The 15201-nt window shown below is 38.5% G+C and overlaps 1 protein-coding gene across 41 annotated transcripts in view; it reads right to left on the bottom strand.

Annotated features, from left to right (window-relative positions):
- Positions 1-15201, bottom strand: part of ELAVL2 (ELAV like RNA binding protein 2) — a 91541-nt gene that overhangs the window by 29369 nt on the left and 46971 nt on the right. The window lies entirely within an intron of this gene.

Raw genomic sequence — 15201 nt, 5'->3', positions numbered from 1 at the left:
CACTAAGTGGAACCTCACAGTAACAAGGGGTTTAAAAGGTAATTTTGTTCTATATTCAAGCCAACTGCCACAAATAACTGGATATCAGTCAAATACAATTAGAATAAAAACACAACATTATCAGGTTCTTTACATATCTGAATTTTTACTTATCTGAATTACATAATTCAGATCACATATGACTATAAAGCATTGTAATTAGCTCTTAATCAGAACCACAGCCCATTTCTAATACTATTGTATATGAGCACTTAAACCCTTGAGACTTTAGCTGGAGATATCTCAAACTTCAAAGCCTAGAACATATCTGCCTTCAGCAGCATACTACATTGAGAAGTTTTTTAGTGCACAAGAACAGAAACAGGTACCAAAGTTTAACGCAGTGAGAGTATACTACTGAATAGATGGATCCTTCATTAGCACAGACCTTTGAAAAGGTTTAAAATCCTATACTTCTTGACTATTCTTTTTTAACAAAACTGGAAAAATTAGGTCCAAAAACCAGAGTCAAAAGACAAAGCAATGGGAAGCATCCAACATAGCCTAATCACAAAAAGTTAGTTTAAGAGATTATTTGGAAGCACAGTTTGTATAGAGGATAAACACTATTACATAATGCACAAGTGGCAAATTAATTGCCAGGAAAAATGAAGAAGCATCCATGCTGTATCTAATTCTCATGTACCTAAATAGCACATATTAAATATGCAAAGCAAAAAAGATGCAACGTTTGCAACTATTTAGTACAGACAAAGCCCCACCACTGCTAGCATTTTGTACAAGTTAGCCTACCACAGCACTGAAAGTTCAGAAGACAACCCCCTCTCCCAGGCTACACTCAGTCTTCACTGTGCATTATTCTGGGGGAGGTAACAAACAAAAAAACTGTCTAGAAGCAGCTTTAAACAACTTAACATATACAACGTTATTAACAGAAAAACATCAATAAACAACAAGGCAAAGCCTGGAGTAGCCTGCTCTAGACTCTGAGCAGGGGGTTGTACTTCATGATCTGCAGAATCCAGCCTTCAATCTCAGTTTTGTAACAATATAGAAACATGCAGAAGCATTTTTGTGTTCATTTATGGCTTACCTAGATATAGCTAAGTTCTCTATCCTAGAAGTGATTTTTCTCTTATTAGTTTAATTACAGCAGAGCAATTTCTATACCTGTCACCTCCATCACTCCCACCGTCTGCAGAAACTCTTCCCTGCAGTGTCTCAAAAAAGAGCAACTTAAACAAATGTCTTTTTTGTGCACAGCTTTTATTTTTGTCTTATTTCCTAAGGCAGAATTCTGATGTTTGGTGTTATTAGTTTTGCTCTAGGAAAAAAAACTTATTTAAACCACAACCTTAGAAAAAAAAAATCTAAGACAAAGCTATTTCCCGTAAGATGTTCCCAACAAGCTACTATTTCCAGAGTATAGAAAAAGACGTGCAGAGACTTTTACTCTTCTTTTTGTGATTTTATTTTTCACACAAAAACACCCAGCCCACGGCAGGCAAACAGTATCCAACCATTACAAAGGATACTATTCATTCTCAGTTCTTCCAGACAATGACTTAGTTAAGCTTTGTTAACATTAGTAGATTCATCAAGTTATACAAAAATCTAGCAATTTCCTCAAGAGAAGCTTGAACTAATTTCTGTAGGCTTATTCTGTTATTTTACAATTAAAAAATGCTTTCACTGTAATGGCGATCAGACACTGGAGCATGGTCAAACACCAGATCTCCAGAGCTCCCTTCTACCCTTTATGATTCTGTGTCATCCTTTGTGATTCTTTATCCCAAAACAAAACTGAAATAAGTTATCATAAAAATTCAAAGGTATTTAAGTCTGTCATTCCAAAACCCTTCTTATAACTCTGAAGATGGTTAAGAGGTAAGATTTTCTAAATAGAGACGAGTAAAATTTTGCCTGACGATCAGTGGTTTAGTTGCATGATATCAACCCTTAAAAGTAAAGAAAATAAAATAAAAAAATCACTTTGTTCACAGATGCCCGTGAGAAGATGAAACTTGGCTCTCAACAAGCAATACAAATAGCTGGAAATTGAATCTGATTTACTCCAATCGGATAGACGCTTGAAGGGCTTTGAAGGGCTGCTCTTAGCTCTTCAGTCAAGGGAAGATAATTAAGAGGTTTGCCAGTTCACATACAGATGGCTGAGTTCTAGAAAATCCAGGCAAACATACCTGACAAAGCGCTAGAAGCATCTAACTCAAACAACCCATCAGGTATCCCAATTATTGCGAAGTGTCCCTGACAGCTAGTGTTATCCCCCACCTCTCCAACCCCCAAACACACACACACGTTTGGGGGAAACAAAGTTGAGTTAAAAGGACTTAAAAACCAAGTTTTCCTTAAGTGTTTCAACGCCACACAAGACTTCAGTACTAACCTGTGCTAACACCAATGTGTACCTAAAACACCCAGGGCAAGTCCCACCTGACTAGGTTCAGATGGGGGAAGAGCGAAGAGCAGCCTATCTGTTGCACACACATTTCACTCATTGCTTGAAATTGAAGGTAGCTGGACAGGTTCTGGACAGGTTCTCATTCAGTGCAGAGGAGTCTTCTCCTCAATATGTAAACCCCTTGCTTTCTAAACCAACTACACAAAAACTACATGCACTTAAACCAAATCATCCACTACACAGAAGACAAACATCATTATTTAACAATCATAATCACTAATTTTTGTTGCCTGAAGCTAAAGATTAAGCCAAACACTGACAGAAAATTGCTCTGGACTTTTTCATCTGTGACTCTTTCATAACAGCTAATTCCACACACACCGAGGTAGAAATCTGCCTTGTTTTTAAGTCCAGTAACACACTTAAGCACACTTGCCTCAATGCTTCTTGTGGTTACTTCACAGCACTTTTTAAAGCTGTTTCTGTATACTTTCTACAGGATTTTATGCTTGGGACACAAGGACACTATGAATATTAAACAGTGTGGTGTAGGTTAAAGAAACACCAAGTACTGGGTAAGAGAAGAAATCAATTGAAGACAAGACAAAGTAACAAGATTATCTGGAAGGAAAAAATATGGATTACAGCAAATAGAACATTCCTAAAAACAGGGCCTGTTAACCAGGTATCATCACCAGTAAGGCAAAAAGCAAAAACACACAGAGCTGGACAGGGAAGCTCAATAGAGCATTACTTCCTCTCCACCTCAAGGAGAACAGGACAGATGTGGAACTGACTCTCCTGAACCTTATAACTTTTCACTTAAGAGGTGGCCTCTCCCATAAGCTACTAAAACCTGTAACCGTATGATCACACAATCATCGTCTCATAGTAAGACTATCAATAGGAACAGAAACTAATCCTTTACTGTTATACCACGAGGGAAAACAGTTTGACTTTTCTTTCAAGAATCTTTGGTAAGAGACCACACACAGCAACAAAACTGCCTCTCACAATCCTGGAAGAGAGAAAGAACTTAAAGCAAAGGTTAGTCTGAAATTTCATATTAATGACATTTTATGTGTTACTGGCACATGTAACAAAACCAGGTTTGAGCCTGAGTGCCATAAAAGGCTTTTTTTTTTTTTTCCTGTAAAGAGACATGTCTTTTTGAACCAAGAGGTGTTATATTCATCACTAACTGGGAAGCGTTCACCATCATGAGTACTATGAGTATACATGACGAATATTCACTTTATGGGAAGTTATTCCATTTCTGTTTCAAGTTTTCTACAAGTTTTAAACTTCATAAATTTCATGCGACCACCACATATGACGATGTTATAAATGAAGAGGTAATATTTTATAGAATGCCAAGTCACTTCTTGGCACTGCAGTCAAAGCCAGAATGAATTCTACCACAACAGGGGATAGAAAGTAACATTTCAAACGTTTTAGTTCTAGGTCTCTGAAAGAGGCCTAGTGGAGATCCACATGCACTCTAGACAAATGTAGACTGAGTATTATATCATTAAGGAAAAAGCAACTGAAGAACATAGTGCTTCATTACTTAGGAAAGACGGTAGACTTTAAAGGCACTGTTAAGCCACAGACCAACTAAGTTTCAAGTAGACAGAAGGAAAGAAATGGGTTGGAAGATATAGCCATGGGCAGTGCCTTTCAATTTACCACCATGCCTTGCAAAGTGTCACATTGTGGTTTTTTTTTGCTTTAAAAACACACAAGCTCTAATTCACAGAAGTTGTGAGAGGAAAAATCATAAATGAGCTAGTTCCATTCTGCTCAGGCTGTTTCACAACTGACTACTAAAAACGAAGCCTATTAAAATATTGTACACAGCTGCAAAAGCACAAAGAAAATCCTCTGCTGCACAACACTGAAAGTCTCAACAGGATGCTACCCACAGAGAAATTTGTCCTACAGAGTATATGTAAGAGAAGCGATGTCTGTTGTCCATTCTTAATGATTTGCTTTTTTATGTAGAAGCAATATTCCTTAAAGCAGAATAAAGCCCTTTTAATATAACTGGTAAAACGTTTTCCTACTTCTGAGGACAAAAAACGTTCAGGTTTCTGAATGGGAATAATCACAGTCTATACCCTGTTAATTAAGATCTGCTAAAGGATTTTTTGGTTATTTTCGGCAGCTGCCTCAAGATTTCTAAACGGGCTGATTACAGCAGAATCCTGTTCACAAGAACTGAATTTTAGAAGCAAAGATCATGTGGACACTTTCTGGCTGGGCTACTGCAGTAGCAGTGGAGTGAAGGAATTACAAGATTGAGGAACTTAATTGGTTGCTTAACTGGTTGTTCAAAAAATCCACATCAAATCTTATTCTTCCTTTGGTAACTCAAGGATTTGTGGAGTTATAGAAAAATATAGCATGAAATTACACCATACATTTCCACGAAGCACAGCTATTTACATTGTTTAGAAGAGGTTACTACTCAGTCACGGAATGCTCAAAATCCATTACAAGCTATTTTGCTTGGCCATCATTATTTACTTCTGTAGTCCTTTCACATAAGCTTGGGAAGGAATAGGAAATCTAGAGAGAAGATTTATTTATTTCATGCTTTATTACCTTGTTACTATCCAATTAGTTCATGAAGAAGTCATAAGCAAGAAGGTAAAGAAGACTGGTGATATGAAAGAAAAAGGTACTGGTGCTGGCCAAACATCACTTACTAACTAAAGAAGTCCTCTACTGGAGAAGTTTCATGTAGCTAAGTATTTCGTGCATGAACACAAAACTGGTGGTGTCTCCTTGCTATTCTTTATCTATTAACCGGCAGTTTTTACAGGCTGAACAGCAAATGGTAATCACCTGTCCAAGCCAGCAATTTGTATCTCCACTGCAGTAAGGGCAGCACCTACAACCAGCAGAAAACAATAAAAGACAACAGTCTTTATTCTTCCTAGATATTCTATACATAATTAAAACATCCTAGCAGTTTGTAGTAAGTTTTTCTCTTTTTACTGTTTTATCTAAGCTGCCTGTTTTGGGGGATATCCAGAACTTACTTCTGAACAGTAAGTTTTGAGTACGCTGGAACATAAGGAAAAACTGGAAGACTGAAAGAGACACACTAAACTAAGTTATTTACCCATAACAACCCTGGTTTCTTCTTTCAAAGAAACATGCATTAAAAGAAACATGTGTTCATGTGTTAAGGTTCTCTTACATTAAGAGTACTATGCCAACACCTGAGACAGGCCATTCAGCCCAACCATGGGAATTCCCAACTAGGAATTAATATCCTGTTTTACAGCCACTCCTCTCAACTTTCTAGGGTTAGTGGCTTGCCTGACAAATATTCTTTTAAGAAAAAACATTCTTGCCAACTGCCATTTCCTTCCTTTTTCCTTCTAGGAACAACTGCAGCACCCACAGGTAATGGCTTTTCTTTAAAAATGCCATTAGAACTGTCACGTAACAGCTAAATTCCTTCTTGCTGCATTTCCACAAAAGGACAGGAAGGGCAAGAGTCTTCAGATCAGACAGCTTTCTTGAAGGACAAATTAAAGAGACCCTCTCCCTTTGACTACTGTACCTGTAAAACAGAAGTAACTAAAAAAAGGTATGACTAAAGTGTGCACCAAAAGAAAACTTCTGTAAGGAGACAGTTGTCTGTGAAGCACCTTCTTTCTGCAGTGGACAAAGGATGACAAGTGTTTTGTAACAGACCTTGGAGTGGAAGATGGCTGTAATGCTTCTGTTACATTTTCAACCCAAGAGCTACCACTCGGTTTCAGGAGAAATGTACTTGTAAAGCCTGTAGGCAGCTCAGAACCAAGAAGAAATACTAATTCAGACAAGCGCCCAAAGCAGCATCTTCAACAGCTCTTTACTCAATGCTGCTGGGCTGGATGTGCAGTAAGAGGGAGTTCAGCCATCTGAACTGTGCAGTCCTGTTAACGAGGCTTTGCCTGAAAGTGCTCAAGTGTCATTTACAATCTGCTACACCTTAAGAGAAAGGCTTGAAATGTAGGCAAGTATGAGCTTTAACTTAACAGATGTTAAGCGAGCCCTTTTGAAAGCTACTTCTAAAACACAGCTAAGGCTGTATCACACAGAGGTGAAGTCCCTGAGAGGCCACAAATGCGCAGTCAACTCAAGTGCTGCGTTTTCAGTTGTCCTGGAGCATTTTATCTCTTGAAAAACGATGCATGTTGTTCTGTCTGACAGCATGGTTAGAGAGCAGTTGATTAGCAGGGAAGTTTTATTTCATGACTGATTAAAGCATCTTGGTAAATTACAAGGCTTCCCTGTATTATTTTTTTTTTGGGGGGGGGAGGGGAGTGGGGGAGAGGCAGAACCATTTTGTCCCCAGGAATTTCTGCCAATATCAAGCCTAGCTGTCCAGTTGTCTGCTGTGTCTATGTCTTCATGATTCTTCTATTTCAAGAGCTAATGTTGAAGAAGACTTTCCAACACACATCCCAGACAAAATCCAAAACTACTCCTGTAGAACTTTGTATTTTTTGCTTGAGCACACATGGTGTTTTTTTCAGCCCTGCTCCACTAGTATATACACTGGCAATTTTGTCAGGTGACTAAGAGGTGCAGAAAAAAACAGCAGCATCAAAACTAGAAAAGTTTCTATTCCTACATTTTTTCCTGTGGTCAATCACTTGCTTTATTTCAACCTGCACTCCCCACTTGCATGAACCAAAGGACTTGTAACAGAAACACAGAGAGAAGTCTGAAAGGTTGGCACACCCACCACATGAGGGAGTCCTTGGCTGCTTTGTTTCATAGGACTGAAAGACCTAACACAAGGGCTGAACAAGCTACCTTCCCTAACTGCTGGGTGATATTACCACAGCATCCAGCTCATCATGCCCCCTCTACGTAGTTTTTAAGCATTCCTGTAGGGTCTGCAGACCAAACAAGATAAGACAATTGAGAATTTCAGGTAATCTCCTTTTCCACAAAGAAAATTATCAGTTTCAAGTGTGTAATAACATATAAATACTGGAAGCACCTGAGCTCTCAAAACCTTCCGACTATGGGCTTGCCATAATCTTACATGGTTTCGTAGAACTAATTCAGTAACACAAACCAGTGTATTTAATGGTGAAAGCGTATGTACATTTGTAAGTTCCATCTGTCCTCCATTTCACTTACTCCTTAACAGATAAAGTAACATAAAAGAAATCACACCACTAGTTCTAAGAGTCAACATCAGAAATTTTGAAGATGAAAATTGCATTGTGTTTTGAATAAAAATAGAGCAGAATACTCACATTTCGTTAATAATGCAATCAATACATACCACTGAGCTAAAAGAACTTGTTTCATGTTCTAATATAAAAATTTATGAAACACAGTAACCATATTCTAGGAAAGTTAGAATCTTCAAGTGATAGCAAATTCATACATCTACCTTCCACAGGGAACAATAAAAAAAAATAAGGCAGCGCTTAAACTAGGATCAATGATTTCAGTATGACGACTTTTCAGGCACCTTGGGCTATTTCAAATCCTGCAAAAAAAATCTATTTTGAAATAATGTATTAAAGGAACACAACCATTAAGAAACAGTATCACAAGATGCTAAAACCTATCATCCAAAAACATTTATGTAGTCTTTTCATCAATACTTGACAGGGAAGAAGGTACTGCTGAAGCTAATCATGTTCTAGGAGCTGAAACTATACAAAAAAAAAAACAAAGTACCCAGTCAGAATTCTTATAACTGAACATCAGCTATGCATGTTACCTTCAATATTTTACTCTTCAAGATGTCAGCCAAACCCTGACTGAAAATGGATGGTCTTTTCCAGTGAATTTATTTTTCTGCCAACAGTCATGCAAGTGTTCATTTTACGTCAAACACTACTTTCAGTAAACTAAGAATAACTTAGTTTAAAGCCAGAGGTTTCTTCATCTGCACATGAAATTAATTAGCAAAGATCTCCTAAAGCACTAAAGAACAAGCCGATATCCTTTCTTTGTAAACAATACCAAGTCAAGTTGACAGAAACTTGACATTAGAAGTGATGCAAGGCCGAAGAAAGCCTGAAGTTACACACACTGGTGTAAGAATGCTGTTAAGAAACATGTATGACAACATTACAAGTCTGTATACAAAAGCTCTCATTTCAACTCACCCCTTGGACCTGTAAATTTTTTTTTTTTTTTTTTTTAAAGTTTTCCAGGAGTTGAACAGAACAGAGGTGCTGTGTTACGTGATTGACATATCAAAGCACAAGTGGCATTGCATGGAAGATGGTGCTGTGTGAAGATTAACGTAAAAACCGCAATTAGTCACAGCCTACAGTGTCCTGAGGGCAAACCGGGGGCGGCACTGGAAAGATCAGTGAGCAATACTTATAGCCTGAAGTCCAACTTCATGAGCTTGAAAAGTCTGATGAGGAGTTCCAGGTAAAGGAGTATGAAGTAGTCCAACTTAACTGCTGGAATTCACAGTGGAAGACATCAGAATGCCTCACAACACAGTAGCATAATCCTACCTAGTGGCAAGCCCACAGAGCACTTCTGTTCCACAACAAGGGCATTACTGCCAGCTGGTACCAGCTCTTTTTCAAACGTATTACATCTTCAGAAATTAGCACCATCAACTGAGTCTGGTTTAAGCCACTGCAATTAGCAGAGTGTTATTTTGACACTGAATAAGGCTAGGAACACACACACATGCTATTTACTCAACTGTGCAACTGCAACTAAAACTGTACCTACACAGCCATCTCTCTAATGAGAAGGACTAAAGAAGTACAGAATACCATCAGTATTGCTTCCTCACCATTTACCTTTAACATAATTACTGCTCAAGTATCACAATCCTTTTTAAGTTTGCATTGTGGCTTGAACTGCATTTTAAAAGCAGCTTCAGCAACATATGAGCAAAACGCATGAGCCACTAAACAATTCCCAATTTAATGGCAATTTGTGCTTGTAGATCCAGAAGATGGACTCTATTTACTGAACACGCATAAGTCATACCACTGAGCTAGCACGCTAGGCAACTATAAAGAAAATGGCAATTATGAAGAAAACACCTGTAAATCATGATCACTCAGAGATTACTATATTTGATACTATGCTGCCTCTTTCTCCCGAACCCAGTCAGGCTGAATGAAAATAATCAAATATTGATCAACATAATGTATGACAGAATAAACTGTCAAGTAAGACATTTATGTCTGTAATTAAACAGCTAAAACAAAGGCTTTAAGCTATTCTGAAAGTGGAAGTTTCATCACAGCCAGGTTCAACTCCCCCATTCTATTAACTTGGTGTCGTTGTATTGCCTTACATCTTGCATGCTTTTTCCAGATGGGAAGAACACCATCAGCTGCTACTCCAACACAAGCAATTAACTCTTCCTAGAGACTTCGTTGCTATCAGATTCAAACATGAGGGTGCACCTCTGGTTCTTCCCACAGCATTCAGAGAAAATCAAAGGGAGGAGATACTGTGGATGACATGATTTAGGTGAACCTCACCAAGGGATACACTATATCCAAACAGGAAATCTCACCCTGAAACAGTTTGAAGCAGGGACTGTATGTGGGGATGTACATTATTTTAGCTTGTATGGAAGCAGAGAGTTATGTTATGGACAGTACAAGAGGCTGAACAAACAATTGTCTTGCCTGTTACAGCCACTCTTGTGTTGAAATAACCAGTGACAATTCGGAACTGCTTGAAGTAACAGTGACTTACCTATGAAGCATGTTTTCTTAAAATTAGCCTGTCATATTACAAGTAGAAGCTCCTTACTATGTTAAGGTGAAACTGTACCATGTACTTTGGTAAACCAACTACTTTTTCAAAAGTGGCTTCACTTTGTTATCACTTTTTTTGCAGTAGCACAATATACCAGCTGCTTCAATACGTAATGGAGCCACCATGAATGTGGAGAAACAGCTAGTGAAAGACTTCTCACTTACTGCACTGCTTGTGGTTGCAGCAGGCAATTACTTTAAAAACATACAGCTCCATAAGCCACACAACATCCTTGGAGTGAATGGGTTTCAGGGTGTGCAGGTCAGTAATGTTGACTAATGCTGCCCAATTGAGCTGGACTTCACAGAAACGTACCTCTGTTACTACAAATACTTGTCACTAATCTCACAGCAGCTACCCTGAGAAGCAGTGCCGGCCTACAGAAATTCCCCACTATTTAAGGCCTCTTAGTAAACACTGGTTTGCCCTAGAATTAACATTTATTCAAACAGTTGGCCTAGAATCACTAGGATGTAACAGAAATACATACCTACAAGCACCTAAAGAAAGGGTGAACAATCATGGTGACGAAACGGACACCCTGGGTACTCCTATGGTGGAAGCAAAGGGCATTACTTCTGCCAGAAGCACACAAGAACATCCCATGTCACTAAAGGAGTACTGACAATTTGCAAGACCCAATATTCTCATGGGCATCTTGTAAATCCCTGTAATCTGACAGAAACAAGTTCTGTTTTATTTTATTATTTATTTTTTTTAAAGAGAAGTACATACTGCATTCATCTCAATAAAAAAAAAGACATCATTTGCAGAACAGCAGAATGATTTAATGAAGGTGATGCTCTGATTCACTAGAGCCAGAAAGGTCCCTAATCATATTTAGCCTTAAAAGAACAGTTCCAGTTTTAAAACATCAAGCCCTTGCGCTTTATGTTGAGATCAATCCATGGCTAGAATTTAACATGCATGGATGAATAAACCATCTAAACTTTTTAAAAAGTAGTTTGTTTCGACAGTGTCAGTAGTAAGAACTAACTAGGCAACTTAACGGGATCCCTATAACAAGCTATGCAGGTTAAGTCAAACTTTTTATTACCCTATTTGAAAACACGAAGTGTAAAAAAGCTTCTGAACAGTCAAAAACAGTGTCATGCCTGCAAAGGAGCAAAGAGTGAAGTCAAGGTTCAACGAATCAAATGCTATTTTGAGTAATGTAACATCAAGCAAGTTACTTCATTTCCACATGCTCGCATGTCACTTCCAGGAGACATGTGACATGCAATAAATCATGTAGTTTAATATGAAAATGCTCGGTAATTGCCATTAAGTCCTTTCCATAACATTAAACAAGTATACAGAATCGGAAAAGGCACTATAACATACAGTATTAACAGGCTTAATACAAGTCTCCATTAATACTGCTCTGAAGCCACAGATGGCCTGTTTGAAAATGCAATTCCTTCAGGATGATTCCTGCAGTCCAGACAATAGGACAGCACTCCAACCACCAGCTACATAGGCCAAGGCTTTCTGTGTCTGTAGCAAAATCGTGCAACAGCACCGTTTTTAAAACAACCACTGCTCTTGTGCTATAACACTGGGTCCTCAGGCCACAACACAGACCGCACTCTAATAGCTGTGGGGTTCAAAATATGGACTACCTTAAAAATTAAAAAGATGGTAACAAGAAAAGCCTTTTTTTCCCATCCACCTCCCCAGCTCTGTTAAAAATCTATCTTAAAAGGTTCTACGCAAGTTGCTCCAGAAAGAAATCATCCTAAATCAGTTCAATCCCAATTGCTTTCTCTTCATTTTCATGGTAGTTAAGAAGCATGCTCAAAGCATCCTGCCAGCAAGACAGTTTGACAGGAAGGACCTTTTGTCCATATCCCTTTCGAATTAGGAGTTGTCAGGCTGCCAGAATCCTCTCCTTATGTCAGAACACCATGAAGCAGCAGCTACCAAGAGCCACCACCTTTGACTCAGCACACCACAGAAGAGCAGCCACCTTCAGCTGGCTCCTCCTCTACCTGCCAAACTACTCTCCCACCTTAAGTGGGCTCAAAACGCTGCAGAAATATTTGACTGGTTGGAGTGGGATAAAGGCTGCGAATACCATGTGTATGTGGAACAAATGATGAGAAAAGAGGTGTGGGGTTTCACAACAATAGCAATCCTCCTCTCAGAAGCTGCAAAGAAGTAATTGCCTACTCGTGTTTTCTTCCCTAGAACAGGCACTTGTGCCATAAGGCAAGCTCCTGGAAGTCCAGCTATTTACTGCCTTCCATCCTCAATTTTTTCCCCCACAGCAATTTCCATTTTTGTGACAATAACTAAGATTTTCTATCCTTTGTATAAGTCAAGCATGCAGCCACTTTCCAGACTAAGCCACCTTACTGTTAAGCCACACAGTTTTTCTTCTTGCTTCCCTTTAAGACACAGAGAAGAAAAGAACTTGGTTTGTCTCTCACCTCATCACCACGGAGTGCTTCAAGAAGGCAACATGTCGAGAGTCCCAGATTGAATGTGTAAGTATACTTTCTTCATTCCCCCATAGGGTTAGTTTAGATGCCCTAAAATTAGTCTAGCATTAAGGCAAGAAAGATTTTAGGTTGGAGCGTAAGCTAACACTGTTCAAAGCAATTGTGATGAGACTCAAAGAAACTGTCAGCCTAGTTTCAGCTGAACCAAGAGATCACTCTGAAACTTGGAGTTCACATATGGGGAAACTCTAGAGTTTTTCAGCAGCACAGAGAAGAGATGTGTCTTCCAAGAGCTCTGTTCTCTGCCAGACACCAATGTGGGCTAGAGTTTTTGCACTGATTTCATAAAAGAGAACTACAGGCTAGCAATGTTCATATGTTCAGCAATTAAAGTCAAGTAGACAATTAGACAAGGCACTTTCTAATGCCTCAAAGGATTTCTGCCTTGATTACCAAAAGACTGCAGAAACAGTCACAACAAAAATTTCCATTTTCAGTTGTGACCAACCCAGAACCCTTTGCATTTATTACCATGGCTCTTCAACAAAAAGAGAGAGAAGGCATGAGACTTAACTATTACAAACTATTTCCATACAAACATTAAATCCAAACATACTGACTACAGCTGCATCAACAGTTTTCCAGAAACATTCAACTTTCTGTTCTAGGCACCTGCTGCATCCTGTGCTGCCTTTTGTATCTGCACTATCTGCAACAAAACTGTAATGAAACACTTCAAGTACCCGGCGAAGGAACATCTGCAGAGGGCAAGATAAAATATGCAGAATTACACAAAACAAGATAAATATGACTGTTCTGTCAACTTCAGCCTTACGGAAACAGAAGTAAGCGTGACTCCCTTCTTTTTATCTGCTCATTACACTGTACTATTTCTAGATAGTGTAAAAGTACTGAGGATCACACAAAACCCAAGTAATTTTACTCTGAGAGTTAACACTGAACAAAGAAACCTCGCCACAACACTGCAGATATTTACTGGCAATGAGACAAATGAGAACACAGATTTTTGGAAGAGGGTTGGCAGGAGTACCAGGTTTTCAACCAACCTGTAAAATTCACAGTAGGCAGCTGGATCAAATCTGAAAAACAGGCCCATGTAATAGTGATCACTTAGAATGACCTGAAATAAACTTTGTCATCAGGTTGACAGGAAGGTCTACATATATGCGTTATTACTAGTTCAAATGTGTTCTGTCAAGAGACATGAAAAACTGACTTGTCGAAGTCATTTTTAGAGAAAAACATCTGAATTTTATAAGTGCAATATTATTACAATAGAAGAACACTTCTTGGCTTCAAACCTTCTGTAAACTATGAAATTCTCTCAAATTTATGAAATTTGTTATCAAGCTGCTCTCACAACATGAGACTCAATTCCAAAGTTATAACGTAGGTAACTATTCTTCAGTAAATTAGAAGAGAAAGCCTGAAATCACAAGGAGTCTTTTATGACATGAAAAGAGTATTCCAGACAACCAAATTTATACTCTTGTAAAGACAAGTGGGTATTAAAATGAATTGCAGTCTTTTTCATGGGGATACATACCACACATTGTCATTTTTAACCTATACTGAAGTTCAGAGAAGTGAGTATAGTGTAGCAAACTGCATTTTTCTAACTTAAGTGCTGATTTTTAAGGGACAGTTACTACTCTCCCTTGCATTTCCCCTCAACTGCTGCTGAATCAACCTGTCCTGAGGGAACAGACTGTGCTTCTAATGCTTGAAGAAGGGCAGTTTGATAATTAGACTTCATCACATTTTACCTTTCCCCTGTTTTTTAGCTTTTTTTTTTTTTAATGAATACACATGCTTAACATTATATTAAAAAGTTATCTTCCAATTTTAATTATGCAGAAGCACTTAGCCATCCAAGAACAGATGCTAAGCATTCAGTTACGTAGCTTTTGTTGAGACCAGGGTCTCCCATCCACTGTACAACTACAAACATTTCACGTGTTGGTTCAGCAGCATGTATTTACATAAATCTACATCAGCCAAAAGCATCTAGGTGCCAGAGACCCCACAACATTTGGGCACAGTACCTCATTCTGGATCAATTCCTTGGTTAGCAAGTGACAGTCATGCCTTACTTCACAGATGATTATCTTGTTGATGGAATTCTCTACATGAAGGGACTAGTTTTCAGCTCCTTTTAAAATCTTCATTAATAGGAGGGTTTAATATTCCTGCCTTCAGTACAATGACAGAACAGCAGTCAGGTATTTCAATTCTTGCTCAGAACATTGCTTTTGCCTACTACATAAGTACATTTCACAACTGATATGAAAGATGCCTAAACAGCAAGTTGTGCCTGTGAACAGGTTATGACCAGGAGGTACTTCTTCCACTTCAGCTTTCTCCTCACAGCCAAACCCTTAGATGAAAAGGAGTACTGATACTGCCTGCCAATATGTACAGATTGATTAGAATTCCTTGCTTCCTTCATCAAAAAATGTTTCATTGCTGTGAAACATTTCATCTCCATGTTTAGTATTATTCATCTGTGTAGACAGAGCAAGATATCTTAGCATT

The sequence above is a fragment of the Anas platyrhynchos genome, chromosome Z (assembly GCF_047663525.1).
Source record: "Anas platyrhynchos isolate ZD024472 breed Pekin duck chromosome Z, IASCAAS_PekinDuck_T2T, whole genome shotgun sequence".
NCBI lineage: Eukaryota > Metazoa > Chordata > Aves > Anseriformes > Anatidae > Anas > Anas platyrhynchos.
The sequence above is the reverse complement of the archived record's forward strand: the minus strand, read 5'-3'. Positions and strand labels throughout refer to the sequence as shown.